Source organism: Puma concolor, chromosome D4, assembly GCF_028749965.1.
Source record: "Puma concolor isolate L17-30 chromosome D4, mPumCon1.1.hap2, whole genome shotgun sequence".
In the NCBI taxonomy this organism is placed as follows: Eukaryota; Metazoa; Chordata; class Mammalia; order Carnivora; family Felidae; genus Puma; species Puma concolor.
The window spans coordinates 11,375,530-11,401,702 of NC_141679.1; the positions used below are offsets into that span (position 1 = coordinate 11,375,530).

Below are 26,173 nucleotides of genomic sequence, written 5' to 3' on the forward strand. Positions count from 1 at the left end.
CAGGGAGCCACACCCACATTTTGTTCCATACATGGCCCCTCAACCCATAGAAAATCATTTCAAGTGGGACTGCCAATCTGGATGTCACGAGCTCTGTTGGCGAGACAGTAGGCAGATGACCAAGGTGGTATTTCTATCTCCCACTAAGTGAGCCTCACGAACTGAAAATGCTGGACGTCTTTCCTTCCAAGAGGAAAACAGCGAGGAGATCGCCCATTGGTTCCCATCACACAGACGCCCAGTGCGTCACTGGGTCCTGGGCCTTCTGAGAATTAATTCTTCAGCTTTCCTTTCAATTCTTTTATAGCAAATTGATTGCATTGATGGTCCCAATTGGTCACCTCCATATTCGTGCTAATTCCAGGGGTAGAATCCTATGAAGAGGTAGAGTCTAGTTCTGCACCCCTTGGGTCTCGGATGCCTTGTGATTTGCTTTGGCCTGAATACAGGGGAGGCGAGGGTGTTCCAGCTCAGAGCTTACTCTTCCAGAGGCCCTGTGTGCTCTTTCACTGTTCCTAGAACCCTGACTCCACTCTAAGAACAAGAAGGGCCTAGGTTGCTGGGGGCTGAGAAAACGTTGGAAGGAGGGTCTGGGGCCTCACTGCCCAGAGAGAGATGGGAAAGAGCGGCCTACATTACTGAGCTGAATAAACTGACTTTTCTAAGCCACTGTATTTGAGATGGTTTGTTATGCAGCAGTAGCTAACTGATACATCCATGAACTTCCACATCAGTGCAATAAATTCTTTTTCTTGTCAGCCAGAGTGAATTTCTGGGGCTGTGAACAAAGAAGTCAAATTGAGACTTTCCATTCTTTTACCAAAATATAATCATACGCTATATCCTCTTTGGGAATCTCGCTATGTCCTTTAGCAGTTGATTTTGAGCATCTTTCCCTAACAGTAAACTGGGCCCAGGAAAGAAGGAAAATCTACCCAATGCCACTTCTGAGCCTCTGCCCAAATCCTTTTACATCATGACATTATGGCCATTGGCCAAACTTCCATTTTTAGATATGCCTCGCATGACCTGTTCAGCAGGAAATGCCTTTGTTCAGTGAGAGTGTTGGACAGTATAATGATTTTTCACAGCTCGCTGGCCAAGAGAAGGACAGAGTCATGCCTCAGAGGTGCTTGGGAGCATGAACATTTCCAGGCACTGTTTACCTCTTTGGAAAAAGAAGACAGTAATTTTATTCAAAGTGTTCTATTCTCTTCAAAAAGATAAGATATGTGGATGGAGAAGACAGAAAAAGAGATAGTCCCTATAATGACTTTATTTTCTGAAAAAAAAATCTAAGTAATTGAAGTTCTCCAGTCCTTTTTTTCCTGGTCATCCTATTTCCAACATCTGCTTTTCCTTTTGTTTTTCACTGAATGGTGCCTTAACTTGACATATTATTTGTTTGGAAGAGTAGGACAAGGGGAGAATGCGATGTTTGTCTGATAATCTGAATCTTATGCTGATGGAAATACATTAAAATATCCCCCGCCCCGCCCCCAATAATGAGCGTTTGCCAAATGGATCTCCTGCAATTCTGCACATCTTTCTGTTGGAGGGAGTTTTCTGAATGCATCATCTGCTTTGGTCCTTTCCAAAATGGCGTACAACCAGAAGTCTATTATTATCTTGATTCTTTTTCCTTTGTATCTGATTTTTTGCTGATAATAATAGCTAGCACTGGGGTACCTGGGTAGTTCAGTTGGTTAAGCATCCAACTCTTGATTTTGGCTCAGATCACGATCTCATGGTTCATGAGATCGAATCTCACATTGGGCTCCATGCTGACAGTGTGGAGCCTACCTGGGATTCTCTCTCCCTCTGCCTCTCTACCCCTCTTCCCTGCTCGCTCGCTCTCACTCTCAAAAGAAATCAATAAACTTAAAAAAATAATAGCTAGCATTTATAACATTTTCCTTGGCATTTCACTCACCAAATCCTCACAAAACCTCCATGAGGGAAGCGTTATTTCCCCAAGGCTTAGGGAAGGCAAGTTAGTCATACAAGGCCCTGTAGGTAACAAGTATCAGAGCTGGGATTTCAACCCCAGTTTGTCAGACTTCTGAGTCAAAGTGTTTTAACTTGTTGCTATACTGCCTCAGTCACTTTGGGATTTTAAATAAAGACCAAAAAACCACAAGACACATTAAATCACAGTATGGAACCCATACTTTTTTTTTTTTTTTTTTTTTTAAGGCAAAAGCAGTAAGTGGTCTTAATGAGCTTCTTTCCGATCCCGCAAGGGTATGATGTTGAAATTATACCTGATCCTGTCTTTTCCACCCGAAGCAACTTTCCCAGTTTTCCACATAAGCCTGAGGGGACAGGAGAACACACAGTATCTCCCTGAATGAGACCACAGGGGACCGCGATACAGAACCCCACGCAGAAACTTGAGAAACATTCACAATGTTAACTGCGGACAATTGTACAGGTACTTGAGGGGGAGAAAGAATGGATGGTATGCTGAGCAAGCTCTCTCCTTTTTGAAGTGGATTTTATCTTAAAGGGTGGATATTTATGGAAAACACAAGATCACCTACAAGAAAAGCCAAGAGCAAGAAAGACAGCCCATTCTATCAATCGACGTATCCAAAAGAACTTGGTGTAATCAGGGAAATGTGTTCTAGCTGTGGTGTCCAATATGCTAGCCACTGACCTCGTAGGACTATCGGTCCCTTGAAATGTGGCCAGTGCAGTGGACAGGACTGAATGTTTAATTTTCATTAATCTTAGTTAGTTACTTTTAATGAGCTGGAATTTAAATGTTAATCGCTACATGTAGCCAGTGACTTATTGGACACTATAGGTCCAAATGGCTACAGAAGTGTCGTGAGTGTAGTAGGTGGGGGTCAGCGGGAAGGTTTCACGGAGACATATTTTGAGCAGCTTTCAAAGTGGAGTAGGGAGGGAGGAAAATGCAGCTGGAATTTTTTGAAAAAGAAGCAAAGAAACAAAAGCCTTGTCGTACTAGAGCACCGGAGGTTACAGATTCAAACGCCTACTGTAAGGACCATTAAAACGACATAAACAAGGGAAATAGGGTGCGGTTAAGAGACAGTAGGGTGTCGGGGCGCCTGGGTGGCGCAGTCGGTTAAGCGTCCGACTTCAGCCAGGTCACGATCTCGCGGTCCGTGAGTTCGAGCCCCGCGTCGGGCTCTGGGCTGATGGCTCGGAGCCTGGAGCCTGTTTCCGATTCTGTGTCTCCCTCTCTCTCTGCCCCTCCCCCGTTCATGCTCTGTCTCTCTCTGTCCCAAAAATAAATTAAAAAAGTTGAAAAAAAAAATTAAAAAAAAAAAAAGAGACAGTAGGGTGCAGTGGCGACTGTGGAAAGTTAGAGACACTACCTGCATCTAAAGCATCAATCAGTACTCCGCTCCAACCAGTTACCGCCATACAGAAATGCAGACCCACTGGTGACTATCTGCTTATGTTTTGAGAGAGGTCAGAAATTCAGAGTTTTATGTTGCCGTCTAGTTTCGGATGTTGGCACCTGCATCAGTCAGTGTGGGCTAAACATTTTCAGCAGACGTTGTTGGTGGCCTCCTCGTGTCCACTTGGCACTTGTCTCCGCCCACCACGCTGCCTCCTGAACACAACTTTAAGTCTTGCTCACAACACTGTATGCGCACTCGGCATTTGTGCAGGGTATGCCTGGAATGTTGAAGAATTCATGCTCTTGGAGGCATCGTCCCACCAATGACAGACACACGGGGAGTGCATGAATCCCCAGTCTCTTCACCCCTCCGCTGAGACAGCCCTGAGGTGTCTTCTGTGTTCCCCCAGCGTTCCCTTGTGTGACTGAGCTGCCCACAGCAGACGCTGACAGACAATGTATCATTCATTGGTTTCCACTCCTTCCCCATCCCACCTCCCCACGCACCCACCGATGTTTCCAAGGGATCACCTCCAAATAAGCCACTTGCATGTGAATCCATATCTCATAACCCGATTTTAGAGGGACCCAAACAAAGACACGGTTGTCGCACACAAACTCAACATCTCAGGGGTGTTGCTGTTCCCTCCCATCACAGCCAGTGCATGTCACGGTGGAGACCCTGTCAGCTCCTTCAGGGGCAGAGGCTCTCTTCTTCATGAGGATCTACATCTGCTACGCTAGTTTCCCTCCGTGCGTCCAGCTGCGGATACAGCTCGAACACTGGGGGGAGGATTTGCCATGACACTGCCCAGAAGCATATGTTCCATTGGCAGAACTCAGTCTCGTGGTCCCTGCTCTACGCTGGGGAAGCTGGGACCTGTGGTGTAGCCGTGCACCGTTACAAAAGTAGCTGGTGCCATTGCAGCTCACTTAGACTTTGAAAAACACCGTCCTGGCCAAAGAAACCATGTATGTCTGTGCACCCCAGTCAGCTTGCCGTTCACCAGTTTGCAATTTCTGGCCCACGCGCTATTGCCTAAAATTGAGAGAAAAAAAAAAGTGCTAGTAAGTGACCCGAGTTGTGAACTTACACGGAATCAAGCACCACACCTTTTTCCCAGTCGGGTGATAAAATAGATGTATGGAAATCAAATCAGTTCTTCATTGACTAATTTAAATTTTTTTTTGACATTTATTTATTTTTTGAGAGACATAGAGAGACAGAGCACAAGTTGGGGAGGGGCAGAGAGAGGAGACACAGAATCCGAAGCAGGCTCCAGGCTCCGAGCTGTCAGCACAGAGCCCGACGCGGGACTCGAACTCACGAACCGTGAGATCATGACCTGAGCCCAACCCAGGCGCCCCGATTCATTGACTAATTTTATAATTTCTGGGGGGAAAATAATTTCACCTCTGATAGTTCTTCCGTGAACAGAGGCTCCCAACATGGTAGCCTTTCTTAGTTCTTGCATTCTCTGTGAAGTGTTTCTCTATCTGTAAATAAAAGGTGATTTAAACACAGTCTTATGCCCCGCCCCCTTCCTTTTGGACCCCTCACCCCCTTGCTCTTGACACTCCGGTCATGCTTTTTTTTTTTTTTTTCCCTCACACTTGCCAAACTTTTCCCCACCTCCGTGGCTTTGCAGATACGGTTCCCTCTTAAAGGAATGTGTTCCTTCTCTCCACTCCTCCCATTTTCCCATTCTTTACTGGCCCCCACGTATCAGTCAAGTCTCAGGAACAGAGTAGAAATGTTCTTTCCTCAGAGATGCTTTCACTGACCACCCTAAAATCAAGTCACTTTCCTCTGCCCACAGTCATTCTCGTTCATTCTGCCTGTGACTGTTTGGAACCCTATTTGTCTATTTCATAGGTGTTTTCCCCAGAGACTGGTCACTGCGGCACCACGCAGGCAGCACCTAGCAGGGTCTGGTGTGGTGCTCAAAATAGGCTCGCATAAATAAACACCAAGGAGAGTCCGCGGCTTTAAAGAATTTGGCGGGGATGCCTTTTCTCATTAAAATAGCGCACCCCAATCCGTTTTGCACGTTTGTTGAGCTTTACTGGGATTTCAGCAAGAGGAGTATTTTTACAACGAATGCTACCTGAAGCAACAAAAGAAAATAAGAATTCTTTCTTTAATCCCAGAAATCCATGAACCTGTTAGTGTTTTCTAAAACTGGCCTGGATAAAACCCGCTATGATCATTTATGTCAACAGGAGGGCAGGGTTGAAAGCTCTTTGAAAAAGTGAGGAGGCGTCACAGTGGAGAGGGTTATTTCCCAAGAGCATAATTGGCCTAAATAATCTACCAAGTTGTTCAGGGAAGAATAACATTGGGAGTTAGCTTCTGTTTCTCCCTGTTTTGTTTTGTTTTGTTTACCTGTGTACTCCATCATTCTGAATGATACTCCCAAAGGTAGCCCCACCTTCCCCCCCCCCCTCGAGGTAGTGGCCTGTGTGGAAATAAACTAAGGGTGTTACATTAAAAGTGGGTGGAGGTTTTTTCCAAGGGCATTTTCTCCTTCATGTCTGTGCTACGTTTCGTCTTTAATTGTTCTAAAATGGCCCTGGCGGCATTATGCAGAAGTTAAAAGTCAGCTGGCCAGACCATTCGGTTCCAGGTCCCGCACCTGCCAGTTGCGATACCGAACGTGTCACTTAGTGGGGTCTCAGCCCCGATCCCTCATGTGTGAAAGGGGAATGTTGGCACCTCTTTCGAAAGGTGACGATGGCCATGCATGAGTAATGCAACACGTAGACCCTCTAGAAAAGGAGAAAGAGAAAAAGGAAAAAGGAAAACTTACCTTGAATCCACTATGAACTTGTTACCTATTTATGTGCCATAAACTCTCTGGGGTGCATCTATCTTTTTCTGGAAACGTCAAATGAAAAGGGTGGTGGGTTCTAAGACTTCTGCGGTGCTTTGGTGGTAACATCCTGCAGTTCGTGGTAAATGACAAAAGACCCGGAGGTTCTGCTTTTGCTCGAGATTGTGTCACGCCAAGCTCCAAGTGCACACTGCAGCTGTCTATCTAAGAAGCAGTGACTTGTTTAGTTCGAAATGTGATTTTCGGTTTTGGGTTTTTGTTTGGGAGGGATTTGGTGCCAACTGGTGGGATTTGAAAGCGTTTTCCCCGTGGGAGGCAGATTCGGAAGTCTGGCCTGCTAAGACTCTTTTGGAAGCTGAAACTAATTAAAATATTTATTTTAGCCCCAGTAGCTAAGACGCAGCAGGGGAGGAAGTCCAACATTCATTTTTATGAAAGTGTAATTATACTCACTAACCTTTTGTGTACCCTGTTCAGCAACTGCCCCGGGGCCACCCCACCTCAAACACCTGCCCGGTGTGTGAGTATTTGGTAGAACAGTACTTAATGCCTGAGCCCAGGGCATGCGGGGCTCCCCACCTCCACCAAAGACAATAGAGCCTTGTTATAACGTTCATCACCTATAGACTCACCTCTGGGTGAAGTATTTTCCTAGTTTCACCTTCAGTGAGAGCCATAAAGCTATGCAAAAGAGAAAAAGGAGAAAGAAGCTAAAAGAGAAAGCAGTTGCCCATTTCTGTATGTGGTATCACGGAGATTGAGTAAGACAGGAGACTGTGTAAGAGCCCTCTATACTTCCTGACCACTTACACAATCCTTGATGAAGTGTAGAGTCACGTTACAAGACAAGCTAATGTAAACATGCCCTGTTTTTAAATGGTGACGACGAATAATGATTGCACTTTCCACGAAAAAGGTGCTCAGGAGCCTGGGTGGCTCAGTCCGTTGGGAGTCCGACTTCGGCTCAGGTCATGATCTCACAGTCTGTGAGTTCGAGCCCCGCGTCAGGCTCTGTGCTGACAGCTCAGAGCCTGGAGCCTGCTTCTGCTTCTGTGTCTCCCTCGCTCTCTGCCCCTCCCCTGCTCATGCTCTGTCTCTCTCAAAAATAAAATAAACATTAAAAAAAAATAAAAAGAAAAGAAAAGAAAAAAGTGCTCAGGGGATGAGCCTGGTAGATGACCCAGAACTAGGAACACTCAGGATGTCCAAGCACTGGGGCCAGAGGGTTCACTCGCATTCCCGTGTTACTCTTCCCTACTCTCCACCATAGGTGTTTCCATGAATGAGGAAACTGAGACCCCAGGAAGGTCGGTGACTTGGGAAGCAGTTCTTAGCGGGCTGAGAACATACACCGAGGGGTCCCATGGACCCCTGAGGTTGGAGCCCCCGCTCCGCTAATGACCAGCGTGACTTTGGGCAAGGTACTTAATCTCGTTAAACCTCCATTTTGCCATCCCCAAAAGGGGGGTGATATGCTAATGAGCTACCTTTCCTGTGAAGAGTCAGTGAGTTAATGTATGTCAGATACCCGGCGTGTCACCTGCGATTCGCGCGTTGTCATCACCATCCTCAGTGACGGCACAAGCTTGGAGGGAGCACGAGCCAGGATACCAACCCGGGTGCAGTGGGGATTAGTGCGGAGCCTGCTTGGGATTCTCTCTCCCTCTCCCTCTGCCCCCTCCCCCCCAATAAATAAATAAACTTGAAAAGCAAGAACTGCCCAGAAGCAGTCCTCCTGCCTCTGGGACACACCCGACGTGGGTCCTTGGACTCCTACCCCAGGCTTTTAAGAAAAATCTATTTGATGAGCTAAGAAGTATTTGTTTTATCAAGGGGAGAGAGACTCTGTGAGGCTTCTAGAATTCCCAGCCTTGATGGGGAAAAGGACTTACAGTGTATGTATTATGTCGTTACAGGCCACCTCCCCATTTTCTTCCCCCAAGACTTTCCTCCCACACTTGGGCCCTCTCCTCCCTCTCCACCTCTTGACATGAGCTCATTCTTCAAGGGCCAGTTCAAATCCCATCACCTCGGCGTGATGTCCCGATCTCCCCTCTGGACCTCTGAAATGTTTATGTTTAGTTTAACACTTAATTGATTTTTCTGTTTCTTATGGACTAACCTCCCTCAAAGAGATTGTGTACTTCCTTTGTCTATCCCGTAGGGTTCGATACTACGTTGAAAACCCAGGAGGCTCTAAATAGAGACGTGCTCTGGATAGATTCTCGTTGAGAAGTGGACGGGTCTCGGCATTTCTGAAACGCCCGCCTGGTAGTGAGAACTGAACTGTAAACTTGGCACAGAACTTTAAGGCTTGGTCCCCACCCCTCAAGGTACTTTCATCTCTGAAGAGAGCAAAGCTCGCAGCCTTTCGTAACTGGGAGACACTGTGGCAGAGAGGGCAGTAATGTGGGTTCTAGTTAATTCCCCCGGCTTTGCTTAACATTAAAACGGACATAATCGCAGTACCAACTTCACGGAGTCTTTGTTGGGTTTAAACGAGGTCACGCAAGTCAACTTTAGCGCAGAGCTTGGCATTGAGAGTTCAGAGTTCGTTACAGGTCGGTTCAGGAATGAGGAGAGCAGTTGTCCAAATGCAAGTACTCCAGAGGCTTACCTGGACGTATTCCAGGTCCAGCCCAAGCTGCCATCAAATTCTTTCAAGGCTTTTCACGCTAAGTGTGAGCCCACAGTAGGAACAGACACTCTGCCCGTGCCATTTACGTGCCCTGGGGTAGACAGAGAGGGAAATAGCACTGAAGAATTGATAGGAAAGGAACTCGCTTCTGGGTCTGGGAAGTCACAGTGGAGGGATGGCTTTCAAAGTCATGGCCATGTATTGTTTGTTTGGGTTTTTTTTTGCCCCTAAAATAGAGGGGTGGGTAAATTGGGGACACGGAAAGCAATAGGGTCCCAGGTGGCGAGCCTAGACAAGTTGGTTGCTGTGTCCTCCGCAACGGGGCGAGGGCCGAGCTCACTGGGCTGCGGTGGGACTGTGTTTGCTTTTGTGCAGCAGAGGCCCTTAACGCGGGCAACGTTTCCTAAGACCGCTTTGAGGACAACAAGCAGGCAGCTTTGGGATTACTGAGCTAGAGTCAGCTGGCCTCAGAGGCATCGTGGGGAATAGCTGTGTGGCTCTGGGAGCAGTTGTGTCCTTCCCTGGTGCAGAGGAGGGAGGAAATCAGCTCTCCGGGCAATGCCTTTGGTCCGCGTGAATGTGCTCTACAAGGCGGGGTCCGCGGTCCCTTGAACAGGTATTGACTTGGTTTCTGGCGGTCGCTGGCCTTGTTGGAAGCACCGACGACGATAAAACGGAGCTTCCCACTGGCCGCACTCAGCAGGCACTTAGCAGGGGGTGGGGGTGGGGTGAGAGGTACCACGAATGGTTAAAAGGGGGTTCTGGTTCAAAAGCTCCTGTTCCAAATTTAACCCGTGTGTTTGGTGAACTTCTGGGGGGGCGGGGGGTGGACACCTGCCTAGGGGGGTCTCAGGTTGATCCTATTAATATGCATCCCTCCAGCTGGGGGAAGTTACAGTGCTAGGTTGCACTTGGTTGACCCATGGTTTTGGATGCGAGCTTGCTCCTCGCCTGAATGAAGATAAAAGAGAACCGCCCACAAGTACAGATTCAGCAGAAGCACGTGTTGAAATACACAGAGGAAGCTTTGCAGGCTCAGCAAGGATTAGCTGAACCTTTCAGGAAGGTGATAAGGAAGACGCCCCAACGACAATAACAGCTACGCCAAGAGCATTTCCGGCTGGCGGCCGCCGTGCCCTGCGCTCGAGAGGATTCCTGCAGTACCTCAGTTCTCGCCCTCGCGCTGCAGGAAGCTAGTAGGATCTTCCTCCAGGTTGAGGTGCCCCAGGCACTGAGAGGTCAGGTGCATGCCCAGAGTTATCCCAGAGGGAAGTTCAGTGGCAGGACTTGGGTGCAGGTTGGCCTGACTTCGGAGTCTCCGCCCCTTCCCCCAGGCTGTCCCCATTAGCCGCTGACACAGGCTTCGCTGACACCTGTAAGGACGGCCCAGTTGCTGGCCAGTGCACAAAATCCCCAGAAAGCGGGGCGGGGCACAGAAAGAAATACAAAACCAAGTGTGCCTGCAAAATAGTTCTGGAAGTTCTGGAAAAAAAAAAAAAAAAAGTACCATTTGTGTGGTCACTCATTGGATGAGATAAGGGGCATCTCCCAAAGAAAAGAGTCATCCTTCCTGGGGTGGAGACGGTCTCTGCTTCCTGTCCAGAGCCCTTCGTTCAAAAGCCTGCACCTCGTAGACAGGAGGGGCTGGGTGTCATAGGACAAATCAGGTCTGGAGGCTGAAGGTCCCCAGTGAGAGTCCCAGCCCTACACCAGACGAGCTCAATGCCCTGGGCGAGTCACCTCACCTTTTAGTGACTCAATTTCCTGGACTGTAGAAAAGGAATAATACAAAACGCAAGTATAACGTATCCCCTGGCCTACTTCACAAGGTCCCGTGGAGATCAAACTAATTATATGAACCTGCTGTAAAACACTCGCAGGAACGTCTTCATTGAGCTGCATTCCTTGGAAATACTGCCGGACAGCAGGGAGGGGACCTCACTGAGGACTGAGAGCTTGGGGATGACCTCACAGAAGAAGAGGACAGCTACACAGTCTTCTGGGTTCTGGAAGCCTTAAACAGGTCCGTTCTCATTTTTAGGGCAGATCATAATCACGTTTGAAAGCCAGAAGAGTGAAGGATGGGGTCCAAGGTTCTGTCCAGCTCTGTTTCAGTGAAAGTCGCCTTGCCAGCTTCCGTCCCTGTAAGCCCCCTGGCTTCCTCCTCCACGGGACTCTGCGCACCTAGGGAATGACGTTTCCCGGGGGCAGGGAAGCATAATGGTCAGGCCCCAGGGTCTGGATTGGGAGTTCTTACTACCACTGATTTCTTCACCGCTCTAAACCCGTTTCCTGAGCAGAAAGAAAAGGAAGATGATAGTAATACCTACCTTAGAAAGTCATTGAAAGTATCTGGGGCGCCTGGGTGGCTCAGGAGGTCAAGCGTCTGAGTCTTGGTTTAAGCTCAGGTCATGATCTCACGGTCAGGGGACTGAGCCCCATGTCGGGCTCTGTGCTAACATCCCGAAGCCTGTTTGGGATTCTCTCTCTCCTCCCCTGCTCATATTTGCTCACTCTCCCTCTCTTTCGCTCTCTCTCTCTCTCAAAATAAATAAGTAAACTTTAAGAAAGCAAATATTTAAATAAGATAATTCTTGGGATGAAGACCATATCTGCTTCCTATCCGGAGTCCTTTGCTCCAAAGCCTGCACCTCACAGGCACCAGGGGAACGTCTCAGGGTGCTGAGCCCAGTAGCTGGGAAATAATCAGTGGCTATTATTATTATTATTATTACCTTTACAGTTACGACTACATGTCATTGCTGGTCTACACCCTCACTCCCGATACACTTGTTTAGTGTCTTAGAGAGTTTAGTGTCTTAGAAAGAGATTTTAAGGCCTTGGTAAAGGTTAGTGAAATCAATGAACCAAAAGTCGCTAAAATGTTCTAAGGCAAGGGGCGCCTGGGTGGCTCAGTGTGTTAAGCGTCAGACTTCAGACTTCAGCTCAGGTCATGATCTCGTGGTTTGTGAGTTCGAGCCCCGCCTCACCTGCTTCAGATTCTGTGTCTCCCTCTCTCTGCCCATCCCCTGCTTGTGTTCTCTCTCTGTCTCAAAGAATAATTAATTTTTTTTTAAAGTTCTCTCTCTCTCAAAGAATTAATATATTTTTTAAAAAAGGTCTAAGGCAAGAAGTCAGAAGCATCACCTTCCCTGGATCCAGCTTTCCCCCCAATGATCCAAATTGAAAACATGAATTAAGGCAGAGAGAATCTGCCTTACAAGATTATGCATCAGTGACATTGAAGGAATTTTATAGTTTATTTTTATATTATATGTTTATACTTATATATATTTATATTTTGATTTATATTATATTTTAATTAATTTTATATTTATATACCCTCTCAGTCCAGAGTATTGGAAAGAGCTTTTTTTCTCTTTTTTTTCTTTCTATAACACACTCATTGTCATTTACTATCAATTGCCTTAAATTTCCAGGCTTGCTCAATCCCCAAATCAAGCCCCTGGCATCCCCCAACAGAAGGATATTGGATGATTGCAAGTCTTCTGAAGTTTCCTGATTCAGCCTCCAAGGGCCATGAATTTAAGAAACTTCAACAAAAATGTCATCCTGTTTTCAGGATTTATAGATTTGGGGGAAATTTTGCTTTCTGGGTGGAGACGAAGGAGGGAAGAAAGAAGGCTCAAAAGCATTTCTCAGATTTCCTGAAATAGTGATGGAGACTCCGCACCCTCGAGGCTTCCTTTTTCTCTAGAAAAACAATGCTCCTGGTGTTTCCCAAGAGAGCCCAGAGGCTAGCCCTAAGCAAACAGATGTCAATGATTCCACCCTCCATTTTGCTGACCTGAGTCGCTGGAGCTTAAAGAAGAGGAAGTAAGTTACTTCATGCGCACATCCTGGTAACCTGTAGCCACAGGTCAAATTTCACGAGATCTGTTGAAAATGACCAAAGACCATCATCTTGGAAAAAGATTTGAGCAGCCATTTTGTCTCAAGGAAGCTCCTTGAGTCCAGTGCAAAGTAGTTGCGGATATGTCTTGGTTGAGTATGGCGTTTCCTTGAAATACGCAGACCTTTCTGGAAAAGATCACTGGGCAGAAGAAAGGAAGGTGCTTTGTGGTGAGGTAGAAACAGACATCGCCTTTCAGCCCCAGCAGGTATTAGCCCTCCGGCTGCACAGGAAAAGCCTGGAAATCCCAGAGCACCAGCTTGGAAGTCCCACATGCTACATATTTGCTTGAGCATTTTTATGCTCGTATCAACACTTGTCCTTCTGTTTGTGTAGATTAACTTTAAATAAACGTGTTCTCTTTTTGGGTGGCATTTCTTGTTTCATGGCTCTTGATTTTTTTCTCTCCCTTCTGTTTCGTAATCATTTCTATTCCTCCTGTGACACTTTGAGAAGAGAAAACCTTTAACTGAGGGATGATGTTGTGATCACCTTGAGGCCACAAACACAGGGGTTCACCTTAACTTGGAGCATGCCTGCCTCCCTGCTCAGACTGGTTCTGAGCTGATTTGTCAGAGAGCGTCTTCTCTGGTGAGGCTCGTAGCCCAGCATGGCAGTAAGAACCCCACGGTAGGCAGAGGACGCCTTGAATCTCGTCATTACCAATTGAGTGTTCCATAATCTCACGCCAGCTACGTCACGCCGTAAACCTCAGTTTCCCGGTCACTAAAGTTGGGATGACAGTAGCTTCCATGTCACGGGGATATTGTAAGGATTGCATGATTTTATAAAGGTTCAGGAGACCCTAACTCGAACTGCGATACCTTATTGAGGCCTTACTTACCTACACATCTGAGAGAGAAGACGAAAGGAAGTGCTTCAGATTTTATGACATTTTACCACGACCCGCACTTTTCCTTGAAATTGTCATGTCTTCCAGTTTGAACCACGCCTTCTCTTCAACCTCCTTAGGGTTACCCTATGACGTCTGCTTTGGCTCCCTTTCTCTCCCATCTTCCTTAGGAAGAAACCTTGGATGGGTCAAGGATCCCCTCTCTCCTTCCAACTAGGTCCTTCCCATCAGTATCTGAACCCCTCTTGGTGCGTCCATGTTAGAAAATAATCTTCCTGGACCACGTGCCCAACCCCCCCCCCCCCGGGCTACTACTCCACTCTCTCTTCAGCCTTTAACCAATTGTGTATTCATTGCTGCCATTTTTCATGTGTGATCCACAGCGTAGAACATCATAATCCGGTTTCCAGGCCAAATATTCCTCCAAGAGTCTTGAGGCCCCTGGTGCTCTCCGTGTGGTTAAATCCAAAAGCCATTTTCAGTCTTCACCTCGTTGACCCCTCGTCAGCACTGGGTATGGTCCTTCTTGTTGGTCTTTCTTGGCTCTGAGACAATGCATCTTGGCTCCCCTTCCACCTCTCTGGATGCTTCTATTTTGTCTCTGTTTCTGGCTCCTCCTCCTCCCCCTTTCATTAAATGTCAAATTTCCTCAAGATTGGGGCCTAGACCTTCTTGTCACTTTGTGCCCCGTCTCCAGGAAATTGTTACCAATTATGATTTCACTTATCTCCACGTCAGTGGAAACCGACTTCTATCTGCAGCAGAGTGCTTCTGCGTCATCCAGTCCTACAGGCTCAGCCACCTGTTACGTCTCCACTTGGAAGCCGTTCTTCGTCAGCGTGCCCAAGACCAAGTTCATGATCTTTCCCAGCAAATCTTTTCCCCTTCCTTTGTACGCTAGCTCAGCGAAAGGCACTGCAATCCATCCTGTGGGTATCATTCTTTAGGTCTTCCTGTCCCTCACTCCGCATTGTTAATTTATCACCAAGACCTACTATACTGTCCGCTTCAGAAATAACCTCTCAAAATAATCCCGACTCCTACGCTGCCCTCATGTTCTGTTTTCCCAGCCCGGTTCCTTTCGCCACCACAGCCGATCATGTTCTGTTCTTCCAGAAACCTTGTCAATGACTTCCTATTGATCACAAGAAAGTAGCCAAGATCCTTATATGGTATGGCAGAGACTACTTTTCTAGCATATCCATTTTCCCCCTCTTCACAAAGACGTGATATTATTGGGATGGCATCCGATCTCTCTCTCACCCACACACATACACAAGACATTTCTAACCTCCTAGACAGAGAGGAATAACCTATAAGATGTAAGCAGAAGCTGCCAAATGGAAAGGCCAGGAAAGCCCTTGTGAAGCACTGCTAATTCTTCATGCCTAAAATGTGGGTATGATGACTAGAGCTCCAGCAACCATCTTGAGACACAGAGGATAGATGTTAGAATTAGAAATGGTAAGGCAGAAAGATGAAGGAAGCCTGTGTCCTGGTGACTTTGTGGAACCACCGTGTAAGACTTGACTGTCTACTTCTGGGTTTCTACATGCGTGAACAAAATCCTTGGAGTTTTAAACACTGTCATCGGATTTCTGGCTCTAGCAGCTGAGCTCAGTCTCTGGTTGATACACACGGGATTTTCAAGGCTCTCCGTGGGCTGGTCTCTTCTCTGCCCCACCAGCTCTCCCCACTCCTGCCCTTATGTTCTTCGGGATACACCAGCCTGAATTCTGTTGTTCACATACGTCACGCAGGCTTTCCTGACCAAGGCCCTTCCATAGTCTTCTCTCTGTCCATAGGACTTTCCTTCCTGACCCTTTATCATCCAGCCTGACCTAATTGACCTCTACTCATCCTTCAGATCCCAGATGAAGCAGAACGTGCCTAGAGGAATCCTCCCTAAGAATCCCTCTTTTCCTCTTCACTCCCTCCCTCCACCAGTCTAGAATAGGTTTCTTATTACGTGGGGTCGCAGAACTCTATTCTTTTGTTTCAGAATACCATTCTTAGGTTTAGTAATTAGTCATTCATTTATGCAATTATTTGCTAACTCTCTGTCTCCTCTATTAGCCTTGAACTTCATGAAAGCAAGGGCCATGGCTGTTTTCGTTCGACATTTTATTCCCAGCATCTGGCCCAGTCCTTGGCACATGTGTGCATATGTGTGTGCCTGTGTGTGTCTGTGTGTGTATTTGGCACCTAATAAATACTGTCAAGTGAATAAATAATGAACTCCTCTAGTCCCCTTTTCATAATCTGTATCAAGACCCCTCATTCTCCTTTGCCTTAATCACTTTCTTGCCAAGATTTCCAACTACCTTGCAGTAACATTTTCATAGTGTTTCATGGCTTCAAAACACCTTCATACAAATCAGCTCATTTTCAGTCTCTCCAACAGCTCTGTAAGATACTTACCCAGGAGCAGAGCTTTTCCCAAACAAGACTTTGAATGTAAAATCAGTTATTAGTAAACTGCTTGTTTGTTTGGTTTTTAAGAAAGAGAGTACGTGCGCACACACAAGTGGGGGAGAGGCAGAGGGAGAGACAGACAGGGAGGGAGAGAATCTTAAGCAGGCTCCAGGCTGAGCACAGAGCCCGACTTGGGGCTCGATCCCATGATCCTGGGATCATGACCCGAGCTGAAATCAAGAGTCATTCGCTCAACTGACTTAGCCACCCAGGCGCCTCATTACTAATCTGTTGAAATGGTCACCCAACATTTGTGACCACGTTCCCTCTCCTTTAAATCTTAAGCCTCAGCCGTAAGCTGCGATTCTGAGAATTTTTCAGCCCGTCTATAACCATCTATATACATATTCAAGCTGGAAAAAGATCAGCTAAGGAATAAACTCTTAACATCTCTCCGTCCATCCCAGTAGGGCTTTCTTTCTCCCCTTCAACTCCCTTGACCTCAGGCCCCAGGTGATGCTGCTGCTTCAGGCATGCTTTGAGAACCACTGTTCCAGGAGCTCCTCAAGGAACGAGAATGTATTTCTGTAAAGGAATCTGGCAGGGGAGGATTTGCTGCTCTGCATTTCACAGCAGCCTGCCGAGCGGGCCAACTTAGGCACAATTTCTCGCTCCCCGAGGACAAAACCGTAGAGTCGTGACAAGCCTGTGGACCACAGAGCCGCTGCAGATCACCCTGTGGGGAATGGGGGACGCACACCATCATCCTGCACGGGGAAAGCCCCGGTCGGTGGGAGGTTTGCCCAGCCTCCTGAACCTCCCCCTCTCCCAAGACTGTGGGTCTCAAGAGACCGCAACAGTACCCCTGTGTGCCGCTGGGTTAGCCTGCGTTTCAGCTTCTGTTTCACAGCTCCCCCAGCCCAGGCCGTGTGACCTTAGCCATCCACCAGAGCCCGAAACCCTTGGCAATCTCACTCTCCTTGGCAATCTCGCTCTCCTTGGCAATCTCGCTCTCCGTGTATTTTACGGAGCATCCCACCAAGATGCTCACCTTGCCTCCCACTTTCATCCTCCGTTTCCCCTCTTCACATAGCCTGGGAAGATTGATTTGTTCCTAAAGTATGGTTGTGTCTACTTCCATGATTGATTTTGAAAACCTATTTTGGATGAAAGGTCCAGGACCAACATAAAGTCTCGGGAGGCTTCACTATTTCTTTCACCCATTCGACAAATCTGTATTAAGTTCCAGGCCATGGGATACACTGGGATAGACGACAGACATGCCAAGAGAAGCATATCTTCAGTGCCCTTAGGAACCTCTCCAGAGCAACCATTTCTTTACCTGGAAAATGAAGGTAATAATGATCATAATAACCTTATCTTCTGCGGTTGTTAGTGGTTAAATTAGATAACATATATATTTTTAGCAGGGTGCTAAGCACACCCTAAACACTTGGCACAACCTGGTTGTTATTAAACCAGGTAGAAAGATGACAATACCGGTGTTCCAGTTGATAGGCAAAAGTATATCATGCTTTATCGAGGTTCAAATAAAAAAGCGTTTGAAGAGGAAAGTGTAAAACTTTGTTACGTCTCCCATCGCCAACAGTACCGTTCTTTGTTTTAAAGTTTATGGACTTATTTTGAGAGAGAGCATGCGCACAAGCGAGGGAGGGGCAGAGAGCGAGAGAGAGAGAGAGAGAGAGAGAGAATCCCAAGCAGGCTCTGTGCTGTCAGCGCGGAACCGACCCAGGGCTCGACCCCACGAACCACGAGATCACCAACATTACCACTGCAATATTTAGTCATGTTATTACCCCAGACCTTGCTTAAGGTAGATTGTATATCACCTGTAAACCAGTATAAGTTGTGTCTTTACTGCATTACCATCTGGTGCATGTACTGTTATTACTATCAAGTAATAACCAGTAACACTTTGATGTCCTTACCGTGTGCCGGGCATTGCTCCTAAAAGCTTTCCAAGTAAGACCTCCTTTAAGCCTCGAGACTACATTAGGAGATAGATGCTCGTTTTCACTGGATGGGGAAACCGACACCCAGAGAGTTGAGGTGACACAGACCACTTCACGTGGCCCTTCCAGTACACACGGAAAATTCTTTCCATTTACGTGGATACGTGTGTGTCAGAGGAAAAGGTATCAAGCACATGAGCGTTCCGGATCACACGATGAAGGGAATTCTGCTTCCACCTGCTACGGTTCTTTTCCTCCTCCCCCCACCACGGCAGGTCCCAGCTGGCCAGGCGGTCCACTGTGTTAGACTTCTGTGCCACTAAATGATTAAGATGGCTGGAGGGAGAAAAGGACCGAGGAACTTGAGTTGGGTGTGAGAACAGTCTGAGGAAAGGAGTGTGGGCATTGCCGCAGTGTGTGTCGAAAGTGGGTGCAAGATAAAAGAGGGATTTTGAGAGCTCTGCATTCTAATGTGTTCTCGAAAGACAAGTAAATATCTTGAGTTATTTTTGAATGGTTTTTTTGGATGCCAGTCTGGGCTCCTTTGATGGAGAGAAGGCTTTGAAACTAGGGGCGCCTGGGTGGCGCAGTCGGTTGAGCGTCCGACTTCAGCCAGGTCACGATCTCGCGGCCCGGGAGTTCGAGCCCCGCGTCGGGCTCTGGGCTGATGGCTCGGAGCCTGGAGCCTGTTTCCGATTCTGTGTCTCCCTCTCTCTCTAACCCCTCCCCCGTTCATGCTCTGTCTCTCTCTGTCCCAAAAAAAAAAAAAAAAAACGTTGAAACTAGATGACATAGATGAACAACTTGTAAACACGATGAGCCTACATTTGAAACATTAAAACTACCACAGTTCTCCTGATTTTATGTGACCGTTTGTGATATCATACTGTTGGCGACAACAGACTTTGTTCTAGGATACAGTCTCTTACATTTGCCAGGGGTCAGAACACATAGAAATTACAGTGCCCTTTGCAGAATGCCATGAAATATTGATAGGTCTAATTTCCTTGTAGAATAGATCACTTGAGCAAAGTCATCAGTTGAGCCAAAAACTGATTATGGGATATGAGAGCTAGAAAGTCCCTCAACGAGATGGAAACACTCAGGATCATAGAAAAGTTTACTTCCAGCAATAAAGACTTCATTACATAAACTCTGCACAGGTCTTTACATCTTAACTGATATGAGCATTTACAGTATCTTTAACAAATTAAGTGTATGGGTTTTTGGCTACGATAGGTTTCCTACTAATTCATCCATTTTTAAGTAATAGCCAAAACGTCATTCTGGGTATACACATATTAGAAATACGCTGTGGAGAAATTTTTTTTTTAATTGAGAAAATGGTCATTCATTGCCTAAGAGTCTTCTGCAGATTGCGTGTCCCTTATTTTCTATTGGTGGTAGGACCTTTTAGCTCGGGTCACTGAGAACTGTGTCTTGTGGGAATAAAACACAAGAATCTGGGAACAAAGGTGGTTTGGGTGCAAAGATGCTTACAAAGAGGTCAGTTTGAGTCCTGCACCTGTTGAAGTCAGGCACTGACGTGCCGTTAACCACATAAATGTTTGGAGTGTGTACATCTGATTGTGAAATGTATTTAAGAACCCACATTTTCACTCAAGAATTCCTGTAATTCTTTGCTCCACAGGAATCATGATGTCTAATGACGTTACCAACCATCAGTCAGAATGTCTGACCCACATGACCTACCAATTTTTTTCAGTCAAAAGCTAGGTGTTTTGATTAAGTTGTGAATTTAGATGTTTACACTGATATGGATTCAGGTGATGTTTTGGGAAAAGTAGAATTAGACAGTGGATTACCATATCTGGCATTATGCCAAACTACATAGCCAGAAAACCCTTCTAATACAGAACACATAGGATTTTAGATAAACTATAAAAACATTCTCTTAATTGACTAGTACCTGCAAAATATATATATATATATATATAACATATATATATAATATATATATAAAATATATATAAATTATATATATATTATATATATATATATGGAAATAAAAACAACCAAGGAAATTTTCAGTAGCCAAAAATAAACAAGGAATTGACAACCAGAGGGATCAGCAAATAGATCTGACACTATGCGAACTTGAGAAAGAAGGGTCTCCATTGCTTAGGTAGGGTCTTATATTTTAATAGCTTTGGGTCCCTACAAAGTGGGGAGTTGAAAATGAAATTTCTACGTAAAGCCATGACCCCGGAAGAGTTACAACTTTGCCCAATGGCACAGGGAACTTCTTCGTTTCAATCTAAAAACTGGTGGGGGGAAATGTCTCCCTTAAGAATTTATTATCACATGAATGTCCTGACATGGGTTAGGCATGGGTTCGGATCTCAAATTAATATGACCCACATCACTTAGGAAGCCATAGTTGAAAAATAAAAACCAAAGTGGTTTTTGGTGGGTCATACCTGTAAAAGTATGCGCAAACCTTCTCTGGAGGGGATACACAGGGTTTCAGATAATGGAATTGTCTATTCGTACCTATAAGTTTTTAAATAATTAAAACTTAAAAATATATGGAAAACAACAGCTATGAAAAGTGAATAAGCTGACTTGAAAAACTGGCAAAGAAGAATTTCTAACACTGTAAATGTAGTTAATAAAATTTTAAAAAGGGAATAATACAAGCTAAATACAGATGAAAAGAATATGAATAAACTGGAATACAGGACAGAAGAAATTACTTAGAAAGTAGCACAGAGAAAGAGATTAAAAGTATTAAAGTTAGGATAAGAAGAAACATTTAAAGAATGAGAAGTTCTGGGGCACTGGATGGCTCAGTCCGTTAAGGGTCTTGATTTTGGCTCAGGTCATGGTCTCACGGTTTGTGAGTTCGAGCCTCGCGTCAGCCTCCATGCTGAGGTGGAGGCTGCTTGGGATTCTCTCTCACTGCCCCTCCCCTGCTCTGTCTCTCTGCCTCTCTCAAAAAAAAATAAATAACCATTACAAAAAAAAAAAAAAAAGATAGCTAGGAAATCCAGGACAAGGTAGTGAGAATTACATGCACTTATTAGATAGAAGAACATACAATGACCAGCGAAAGTACTTATTCTTCTGTTCAGGAAGAGCAATGAAAAGAGCCACTCTCTATGCTAGCTGGGAACGTGGTTACTGGGGAGAAATCCTTATTTAGAACAACACTCTTAAACTTATCAAAATACACTTTAACTGGGTTTTATTAAAATGGTGCTTTTAAAAAATGATAGTCCATGGTAAGGAAGTGAACCACTTGGCATTCAACTTGACATCGTTTCAAATCGCGAACAGGAAAGCTATGAAGGCATAGTAGGATAATTCAGATAATTAGCCTCTGAAGCTAAATGAATCTTTTACCAAAGGAAAAAAAGGAATACAAGTTATGTTTTCAAACAGGTCGCAAGGTTTTTTTACTTTAGATCTATTTTATTTTTAACGTTGTATAAAATGCTAACTTTAAGAAACTAGAATGACTTAAAATATTACGTTAGGGACATCATGATGGGGAAAATACCATTTAAAAAGTATTCAAGTAAAGGGGGTGCCTGGATGGCTCAGCCAGTTGGGCACCCAGCTTTGGCTCAGGTCATGATCTCACAGTTCTTTGGTTCAAGTCCCACGTTGGGCTCTGTGCTGACAGCTCAGAGCCTGGAGCCTGCTTCAGATTCTGTCTCCCTCTCTCTCTGCCCCTCCCCCGCTCACTCACGCACTCTCTCTCTCTCTCTCTCTCTCTCAAAAATGAATAAACATTTAAAAATTAATAAAAAATATTAAAAAAATAAAAGTATTCAAGCAGGGGCACCTGGCTGGCTTAGTTGGTGGAGTCCGCAACTCTTGATCTCATGGTCATGAGTTCAAGTCCCATGTTGGGCCAAGAGCTTACTTAAAAAAAAATTTTTTTTTAAATAATAAAATAAAATGTATTCAAGTAAGCACATGCTTATTGTAGAAATTATGGCCTGAAGTAGGAGGATTCAGAGTTGGAAAAATATTGTTATTGTCTCTTTAAATTATTTTGGGTTGATACATTAATGGCCAGATGTTAAGATTATTTTCTTGATTTTTCGTTAAGTGTTCCTTTCTTAAGAGATTTTTCCTTTCAGAATTGAACTGTTTTTTTTTTACAGTTACCAAAAACACATCCTTACAATGTGCTATTGTTCATAAGTAAAATTTAAGAATAATTTTTAAAGAACAGATTTATATTCATGGATCAAAAAGAAAATTATAAAGGAAATCAGAATTATTTGAAATTAAACAGTCCTCGGGGCGCCTGGGTGGCGCAGTCGGTTAAGCGTCCGACTTCAACCAGGTCACGATCTCACGGTCCGTGAGTTCGAGCCCCGCGTCGGGCTCTGGGCTGATGGCTCAGAGCCTGGAGCCTGTTTCTGATTCTGTGTCTCCCTCTCTCTCTGCCCCTCGCCCGTTCATGCTCTGTCTCTCTCTGTCCCAAAAATAAATAAACATTGAAAAAAAAAATTTTTTTAAAAAAGAAATTAAACAGTCCTCATTTGCAAATATCTTCTCCCAATCTAAAAGTTACCTTTTAGTTTTGTTGATTGTTCCCTTTGCAGTGCAGAAGCTTTTTTTTTCTTTTTTTTTCTTTTTTTTGTTTTCTTTTTTTTTCCGGAAACTTTTTATCTTGAGCATGTCCTCATCATTTTTGCTTTTGTTTCTCTTGCCTCCAAAGACATATCTAGTAAGAAGTTGCCTCAGCCAATGTTACCGCTTTGTTCTCTCCTAGGAGTTTGATGGTTTTCTGTATCACATTTACATCTCTCATCCATTTTGAATTTATTTTTCTATAGGCTGTAAAAAAAGGGTCCACTTTCATTCTTTTGCATGGTGTCGTCCAGTTTTCCCAACACCATTTGCTAAAGAGACTGTCTTTTTTCCATGGGATACTCTCTCCTGTTTTCTTGAAAATTAGCTGACCATTAGTTGTGGGCTCATTTTTGTTTTCTATTCTGTTCCATTAATCTATGTGTCTGGTTTTTTTGTGCCAGTACCATACTGTTTTGATCATTACAGCTTTGTAATGTAACTTGAAGTCTGGAATTGTGATACCTCCAGCTTTACTTTTCTCTTTCAGGATTGCTTTGGCTATTTGAGGTCTTTTGTGCTTCCATACAAATTTTAGGATTGTTTGTTCTAGCCCTGTGAAAAATGTTGTTGGTATTTTGATAGGGATTGCATTACATGCGTAGATTGCTTTGGGTAGTATAGACATTTTAACAATATTTGTCCTCCAATCCACGAGCATGAAATGTTTTTGCATTTCTTTGGGACTCTTAATGTTGAGAACAAGCTGAGGGTTGCTGGAGTGGAGGTGAGCGATGGGGTGCGTTAAATGGATGATGGTTATTAAGGAGGGCACTCGTGGTGAGCCCTGGGCATTGTATGTAACTGATGAATCACTAAATCCAACACCTAAAACTAATAATACACTTTTGTTAAGTAACTGGAATTTAAATAAAAATGTGAAACTAAAAAAAATTAAATTAAATTAAATTAAATTAAATTAAAACAAAACAGGGGCGCCTGGGTGGCGCAGTCGGTTAAGCGTCCGACTTCAGCCAGGTCACGATCTCGCGGTCGTCCGTGAGTTCGAGCCCCGCGTCAGGCTCTGGGCTGATGGCTCAGAGCCTGGAGCCTGTTTCGGATTCTGTGTCTCCCTCTCTCTCTGCCCCTCCCCCGTTCATGCTCTGTCTCTCTCTGTCCCAAAAATAAATAAACGTTGAAAAAAAAAAATTAAAAAAAAAATAAATTTAAAAAAAAAAAAAAAATTAAAACAAAACAAAACTCTGGGGGGCCATACTACATGCAGCTGAAAGGAACATGAAGTAATCCAAAGAAAGAGGGACCATATAATACAAAAGGAACACAAATTAATGAAATTGAAAACACATGTTGGTGTTTGACCACATGTTGTATAAATGACTGTGGTGTTCTCTCTCTAACCCCGAATCCCCTGAGAGGTGAAGAAAAAGTCACAAATATGAAATTATCTCCTTTATTAATGATAAACTACTTACAGGGTATGACTTGCAGCAAGGGCCAAATGTGTCCCCCAGTACTCTCCGCCCAGCCTCCATTTGTAGAACTTGGAACTCCACACTAGAGAGAGCCAGATGCACTATTAGGATTGTTATCTTACACGGGTTTGGAGAGTAGAAAGAGATCCAGTTTCTGGTGTTTAGGATTTTTGATGGTTTACAATCACTCAATCAAGAAATGAGTCCCAATAATGGATACTCAAGATCACCTCCATGCAGAGGAGTAAGGAATATGAGAGAACATCAGGATTATTTAGGGAAATCTAATCACATGTAAACCATAAGTATTTCCTTCTAGTAAATACAATAGAGAGGATCAACCACATCAAACATTTTAAGTTTAATAAAGTAGACACATTTTGGACAAAGTTGAAAAAATAAAAAGGATATAGAGCCCTAATATATATATATATATAATGTTTTATTATATATATGCTTTATATTATACATATATATGCATTATGTTATACATATATATATGTTCCATCTTAATACATATATATATATATAAGTGCCATATATATATATATGCTTATATGCTTAATATATATATGTATTAACATGGAACAGGTCATATATACATGCTTTATATTATACATATATGTGTTCCATCTTAATACATATATATATTAAGTGCCATATATATATATATATATATATATATATATATATATATATATGCTCATATGCTTAATACATATATGTATTAACATGGAACAGGTCATATATATATATGCTTTATATGATACATATATATATGTTCCATCTTAATACATATATATATTAAGTGCCATATATATATATGCTTATATGCTTGATATATATACGTATTAACATGGAACAGGTCATATATATATATATGCTTTATAATGACCTGTTCCATGTTAATACATATATATTAAGCATATAAGCATATATATATGGCACTTAATATATATAGATATATGTATTAAGATGGAACAGGGAATATAAACTAAGATAAAACAGATATTAAAATAATAAAGGACTTTTCTGCCCTTGGACACCGGTGAGTAAGCACGGTTAAAGTCTCCCCTCCCACCACCATCATGTCTAAGTCAGAGTCTCCCAAAGAGCTTGAACAGCCACGGAAGCTTTTCATCGGAGGTTTGAGCTTTGAAACAAGCGATGAGAGTCTGAGGGGCCACCGTGAGCAGAGGGGAATGCTCACGGACTGTGTGGTAATGAGAGGTCGAAACACCAAGGACGCCAGAAGCTTTGGGCTTGTGACGTTTGCCACCGTGGAGGGGGTGGATGCAGCCGTGAATGCAGGGCCACACAAGGTGGATGGAAGCGTTGTGGAACCAAAGAGGGCTGTCTCAGAGAAGATTCTCAAAGACCTGGTGCCCACTTAACTGTGAAAAAGATTTGTGTCGGTGGCCTTAAAGAAGACACTGAAGAATATCATCTAAGAGATTACTTTGAACAGTATGGGAAGATGGAAGTGACTGAAATCATGACGGACCGAGGCAGTGGCCAAAAGAGAGGCTTTGCTTTGTAACATTTGATGACCATGACTCCGTAGACAAGATTGTCATTCAGAAATACCATGCTCTCAGTGGCCACAACTGTGAAGCTAGGAGAGCTCTATCTAAGCAAGAGACGACAGGTGCTTCACCCAACCAAGGAGGGCGAAGTGGTTCTGGAAACTCCGGTGGTGGTCGTGGAAGTGGTTTTGGTGTGAATGAGAACTTTGGTCACGGAGGAAACTTCAGTGGGCGAGGTGGCTCTGGTGGCCGTCGAGGTGGTGGTCGAAATGGTGGCAGTGGGGAAGGCTATCCTGGATTTGGTAACGATGGAGACAGTTTTGCAGGCGGTGGACACTATAATGATTTTGGCAATTACAACAATCAATCTTCAAATATTGGACCCATGAAAGGAGGAAAGTTTGGAGACAGAAGCTCTGGCCCCTATGGCGGTCGAGGCCAGTACTTTGCCAAACCACGAAACCAAGGTGGCTAATGGCAGTTCCAGCAGTATTAGTAGCGATGGCAATGGCAGATGGCAATGGCATTGGCAATGGCAGCTTACTGCTGGGAAACAAAGCTTAGCAGGAGAGGAGGGCCAGTGACGTGACGGGGAAGCTAG

At 44.4% G+C, this 26,173-nt stretch overlaps 2 long non-coding RNA genes and 1 pseudogene across 2 annotated transcripts in view; 2 read left to right on the top strand and 1 right to left on the bottom strand.

Annotated features, from left to right (window-relative positions):
• The window catches only part of LOC112868677 (uncharacterized), a 134,222-nt gene that overhangs the window by 65,119 nt on the left and 42,930 nt on the right, over positions 1-26,173 (top strand). The window lies entirely within an intron of this gene.
• Positions 4,552-6,530, bottom strand: LOC147574706 (uncharacterized). The gene is made up of 2 exons (XR_015243440.1): positions 6,187-6,530; positions 4,552-4,873 (listed from the first exon to the last, which is right to left on the bottom strand). It is a non-coding gene; the product is annotated as an uncharacterized LOC147574706 (long non-coding RNA).
• On the top strand, positions 25,135-26,156 carry LOC112868559 (heterogeneous nuclear ribonucleoprotein A1-like; annotated as a pseudogene).